Source organism: Chrysochloris asiatica, unplaced genomic scaffold (genome assembly GCF_000296735.1).
Source record: "Chrysochloris asiatica unplaced genomic scaffold, ChrAsi1.0 scaffold00155, whole genome shotgun sequence".
Classification (NCBI taxonomy): domain Eukaryota; kingdom Metazoa; phylum Chordata; class Mammalia; order Afrosoricida; family Chrysochloridae; genus Chrysochloris; species Chrysochloris asiatica.
The window spans coordinates 7,167,853-7,174,112 of record NW_006408673.1 but is presented as its reverse complement, the minus strand read 5'-3'; the positions used below and the strand labels follow the sequence as shown (position 1 = coordinate 7,174,112).

General features: G+C 37.6%; 1 pseudogene; it reads right to left on the bottom strand.

Moving 5' to 3' along the window:
- Positions 1–321: 321 nt before the first annotated feature.
- LOC102810518 overlaps positions 322–6,260 on the bottom strand; it is a 167,915-nt pseudogene continuing 161,976 nt past the window's right edge.

Below are 6,260 nucleotides of genomic sequence, written 5' to 3'. Positions count from 1 at the left end.
TACAAATGATTGAGAGCTTTAACCGCAAATTTTAAAAAAAGGAAAAGGAAAGAATGGGGGAGGGGGAGAGAAACATAATGAAGTTATTGGACTTCAAATAAATAAACAACTATTCTTCAGACATCTAGGCCAGAAAAATCAATTAACTATAAAGAAAAATAGATTATTATCGAACTTTTTAAGAAAAATGCTTTATAGTAGAAGAGGATGAAATAACATCTAAATTTGAGATATTTAAGAGAAAATGGGCATTAATAACTTTTTGTGAATTGACTTGCAAGACTTAAGGTCACAGGCAAGTCATTATTAATATTCAAGAACTCAGGGAATATTTTCCACATGAGCCACTCCTGAAAAACCTATTAGGAAATAAGCTTTAATCAGACAAAATGACTAGAGACTTTTTTTAATGGTAACGAGCACTGAATATATAATTATTTAAACAATTAAGACTAAATAAGAACTCAAAAGAATATAGCATTTATGGTTATATGATCTAATATATGGCTACAATACTGCTATTAAAATACCAAAAATAGGGAGAACATTTGAAAAAATGCTTTTTAACTATTCCCAGTAATCAAGTTGATGATAAGAGTATTGGAATTGGAATTTTGAGAGTGTTGCATGTGTAATATGAGGTAAAGCAAATAAATTGTTGTTGTTAAGTGCCATTGAATCAGCTCCAACCCACAGTGACCCTGTGTAAGGTTTCCAAAGAGCAGCTGGTGAGCTTGAACTGCTGACTTTGCAGTTCAAACAGCTTTGCAGTCTGGTGCATTAAACCACAATGCCACACCAGGACTCTATGGGATTTTCTAGTTCTCTGATTCCTGTCAGGAGCCCTGCTTGTAAGTGCTTGACTGCTAATAACCACCAGCTGCTCTAAGGGGAAAAAAAAAAAAGTGACAATCTACTTCCGTAATGATTTACAGTCTTGGAAACTATGGGGCAGTTCTACTCTGTTCTATAAGGTTGCTATGAGTTAGAATAGACTTGATGGCTGTGGGGTTGTTCGTTTGTTTGCTGTGTGTATGTGTATGACCCATGTATCCTTGAAAATCCAGGTTCTCAATATGGAAAAAAGGAGTGATGTACTACCTAAGAAATTAAAGATATGACACAAAAGAGATCTAGTCAAAATGCAAAAGGTAAATTGGAATTATCAGTATATTGGAATAATCAGTATGATATCAGTATGATAATTCCCCTAGCTTCTAGCTGAGGGGAGTGTGTGATGAAATATGTTTCTGAATGATCAAGCTAGTAGCATTGTACATCCCTAGCACCCAAATCATGGTCATGAAATATCATTAAAATTTTTATAAAAAGAAATCAAAGGATATATTACATTAGGCAAACTTGCTGTAAAAGATTTCTTTAAAGTGTTCAAGAGAAAAGATGTCAGTTTAAGGACTAAGGTGTGACTGTTCAAGGAAAGATATTCTCAATCGCCTCATATGCATGTGAAAGGTGGACAATGAATAAAGAAGTCCATAGAAGAATCAATGCCTCTGACTTAAGGTGTTGGTGAAGAATATTGAAAGTACCATGAATTGCCAGAAGAACAAACAAATTTAACTTGAGAGAGGTGTGATCAGAAAGCTTTTTAGAAGTGAGGGTGACAAGACTTTGTCTTTCGTATTTTGGATATGTTGTCAGGAGAGACCAGTCCCCAGAGAAGGACATTTTGCTTGGCAAAGCAGAGGGTCAGCAAAAAGCAAGACAGATTGTCACAGTGGCAAGAATAATGGGCTCAAATATAACAACAATGTGGGGATGGTGCAGATGGGCGATGTTAGATTCTGTTGTGCATAGGCTTGCTATGCATCAGAACCAACTCAATGGCACCTAACAATATCAACAACTACTTTACCAAGAATAATATCCTTCAAGGATTGGTTCATTCTGGTAACATGTCCAAAAGACAAGAGACAAAATCTCACCATTCTCACTTCAAGGGATCATTCTGCTGGTATTAATAAGTATGATGAAAGGATACAACCCTGATGCACACCTTCTCTGATTTTAATACATTCAGAGATAGTATTGGAGCACTATCACCTTGTTTTGTTCAAACAACTGCCTCTTGATGTGTGTACAGGTTTCCCCTGAGCACAAGTAAGTGTTCTGGAATACCCAATGTTCACAATGTTATCCATAATTTGTTATGGTCCACCCAGCCCAATTCCTTTATATAGTCAATAAAACAGAAGTAAACACCTTTCTTGTTTCAGCCAAGATCCACTGACATCAGCAATGATATCCCTCATTCCACTTCCCCTTCTGAATCCAGATTAGATTTCTGGCAACTCCCTATATATGAACTGCTGCCACCATTTTAAAATTATCTTCAGCAAAATTTTACTTTCTTGTGATATTAATCATATTGTTAAATAATCTGCACACTGTAAAGGTCACCTTTCTTTGGAGTAAGTAAAAATATGGATCCCTTCTAGTCAGTTAGCCAGATAATGGTCTTCCAAATTCCCTAGCAAAACTTACTGTTGCATCAGTTTGTTGAAACATTTCAGTTGTATGACCTCAATCTCTGCTGTCTTGTATCTCACCAAAGCTTTTAGTGCAGCTTAGACTTCTTCCTTCAGTATCATTGACTCTTGGTCATATGCCACCTCCTAAAATGGTTGAATACTGATCAATTCTTTTAGGTACAGTGGCTGTCCATGTTCTATCTTCTTCTTCTTTTTTTTTTTTTCAAAATAGTTGCTTTAATTCCAGGTGGTACAGAATTCTGGGCATAACAAAGATTGAAGAGCAGCTCTGGCAGGATTCTGGCCTGGGTTTACTGACCACACAACTAAGATAGGACTCAAGAGATGGACCATTGTAGGATTTCTTTTATTCTTTATTTTTTTCTTAAAAAGTTTACTCTTAAATGTACAACAGACTCCAAGAGAACACTTCAATCTAACTCTAGGTGGCAAGAAATTTTCCAGCAGGGAATTCAAATGTTTAAACAGAAATGGAAGCAAGGGTCATCATTGCCACAGCCACAAAGAACAGCTGATTTTTTGCCAGATTTCTTAATTCCACCTGTGGCCAGGGGGCCCTTCCCCGTGGCCTTCACTTTTAGCTCTTTGAGTTTCTTTTGCTTTTCTTTTTGTTTCTGCTTTAAAGCCTTATCTTCCTCATCCATTTCCTTGTTCTGTTTTTTAGGTGGTTTCAGGGGCTTCTTGCCACCTTTGCGGCCTGACACAGTGCCTGCTGCCCTTTCCCCAGACCTGCCACTGAAAACTCTATCTTCTTTTGATGCTTCTGTGTCATTCAATATTTTGTATGTACTATCCTTCAGTATTGCACATTGAGGCTTGAATTTTTTCTTCAGTTCTTTCCATTTGAGAAGTGGTAAATACATTCCTTCCCTTTAGTTTTCTAACCACCACTCATCTGTCAGTTTGTCACACTGTGGTGATTGGCATGTTGCTAACAACAACTTGATGCTGGAAGCATGCCACCGATACTTTGAATGCTGGCAAGGTCACTCACAGTGGACAGATTTCAGATGAGCTACCAGGCAAAGACAGACTCAGAAGCATAAGAGGCAGACTACTTCTGAATGGTTAGTCACTGAAAATCTTATGAATAGCAGTGGAACATTGTCAGATAGCACCAGAATATAGACTATTGAAACTTGATTAAGAGCACCAGAATATTGTCAGATATAGTGCCAGAATATGAATCCCTCAGGTTGGAAGGCACTCAAAATATGACTGAGGAAGAGTTGCGTCCTCAAAGTTGAGTTAACTGTGATGATGCATATGGAGTAAAGCCTTCAGGACCTTCAATTGCTGATGGTATACAACTCAAAATGAGGAGAAACAGCTGTAGACATCCATTAATAATTGGAACATGGAATGCATGAAATATGAATCTAGAAAAAATGGAAACTGTCAAAAATGAAATAGAATGCATAAACATCCATATCGTAGGCATTAGTGAGCTGAAATGGACTGGTATTGACCATTTAGAATCTGACAATCACATGGTTTACTGTGCCAAGAATGACAATTTGAGAAGGAATGGAATCACATTCATCATCAAAAATAACATTTCAAGATCTATCTTGAAGTATAATGCTATCTGTAATAGGATTATATCGGTACACCTACAAGGAAGATCAATTAATATCACTATTATTCAAATTTATGAACCAACCACTAAAGCCAGTGATGATTAAATTGAAGAGTTCTACCAACTTCTTCAAGGAGCTCTGGTAGCGAAGTGGTTACGAATTGGGCTGTTAATCTCAGGGTCAGCAGTTCGAAACTACCAGCTGTTTCGCGGGAGAAAGATGAGGCTTTCTGCTCCTGTAAAGATTTATAGCCTCGGAAACCCTGTGCAAGGTCACTATGAGTTGGAACTGACTCCATGGCACAAAACCACCACCAACAATAACTTCTTCAGTATGAAATTATCACATATGCAATCAAGATATATTGATAATTACTGGTGACTTGAATACAAAACTTGGAAAACAGAGGAAGTATTAGTAGTTGGAAAACATGGCCTTGGTGATACAAATGATGCTGGAGATCACATGACAGAATTCTCAAGACCAGTGGGTTTTTTTTTTTTTTACTGCAAATACCTTTTTTAAATAGCGTGAAAGATGACCATACTCAAGGACCTCACCAGATGGAATACACAGAAATCAAATTGACTACATCTTTAGAAAGAGACAGTGGAAAGGCTCCATATCATCAGCCAAAACAAGGCCAGGGGCAGACTGTGGAACAGATCATCAATTGCTCATATGCAAGTTCAGGCCATGTTATTTCAGTACAATTTTCAACATACAGTCCAAGAAGATTAAATCTTCAGAACGTTAAATCATCCTATAAACATAATTATGGTGTTAACGAAGAATATTGACTATACTATGAACTGCCAGAAGAACGAACACATCTGTCTTTGAAAAAGTAAAACCAGAATCCTCCTTAGGAGTGAGGATGGCCAAACTTCATCTGACATACTTTGGACGTGTTATCAGGAAGAAGCAGTCCCTGGAGAAGGGCTTCATGCTTGGTAAAGTAGAGGGTCAATGTAAAAGAGGATGACCCTCAGTGGGATGGGCTGACACAGTGGCTGTAACAATTGGCTTGAACACAGCAACAATTATGAAGATGGCACTAGACTAGACTGGGCTTCATTCCATTTTACACAGGGTCACCATGAGTCGTAATTGACTCTAAGCCACCTAACAACAATAAACAATTAGAATGAGATTTTGTTTCCTTTATTCAGGAATGCTTTTGTATTTTCTAGTAGTCTTAATTTTTTGTTCCTCTTTGTGGATTTTTTTTTTTTTTTACAAAAACAGCAAAGAGTAGTTATTGTTTTTAACTTGATAGTTACAAATATTATACGTAATAATTTTTATTTTATTTCAGTACAATTTTCAACATAAAGTCGACTATTTTTCAAGTTATTTAAAGACTTAAAATATCTATTTTCAAACATCAAAATTTAAGTGAAATGCTTACATTCTTACTTAAAAACAAAAATCAGGTTAAAAACAAAAAAAAAGGTTGGTGCAAGTTCTGTTCTCTGTTTTAGTTTTACTTCCAATTCACTATTCCTTTTCTTCTTTATGTCTGTCCTTCTTTTCTTTGCTATTTTCCATGGTCTCTTCATCTTCAACAATTCCGCCCATTTGGTATTTGTCATGATCCATTTTGGATTGCTACCTGATTTCTTGAAGTTAAAGCGCCCTCTGCCACATTGAAAAGTACCACGACCTCTTCCTCTTTTGGCCCAATAAACCACACCATCATCTCTGTCATAATGAAAGGTTCCTCATGGTTGGCTAACTCCTGCAAAGCCCAAGTATTCTTTCAGCTCATGGTGAGTTTAAAATTCTGCTTCTCTTTCTTTCTTTTTTTAAAGTTTGTATTGTGAGGTTTATATGGGAGAACATGAGCTTTGCACTCACCCTATCGTATTTCGTTTCATTGCAATGATTATAGTCCCCTCCATGCATCATCATATAACCCCAAAGGGTACACCACCCCGTCGTCCTCGGCGGGGGGGGGCCAGCAGCGCGGTGTTCTTCTGCCCTGAGTACAGTGTCCCCAGTCACTCCATCTATCCACGTCATCTTTTCTGTCTCCATCCCTGGTGTCACTGCCTCTCTGGGTAGCTTCCCGCTCTCGGTTCTTCTCACTTGATGGTCCCAGGGACCTCTGCTCCTGGGCTGCAAAATCAATCACTCTCCTTCTTTTGTCAAAAAGCATCTACCT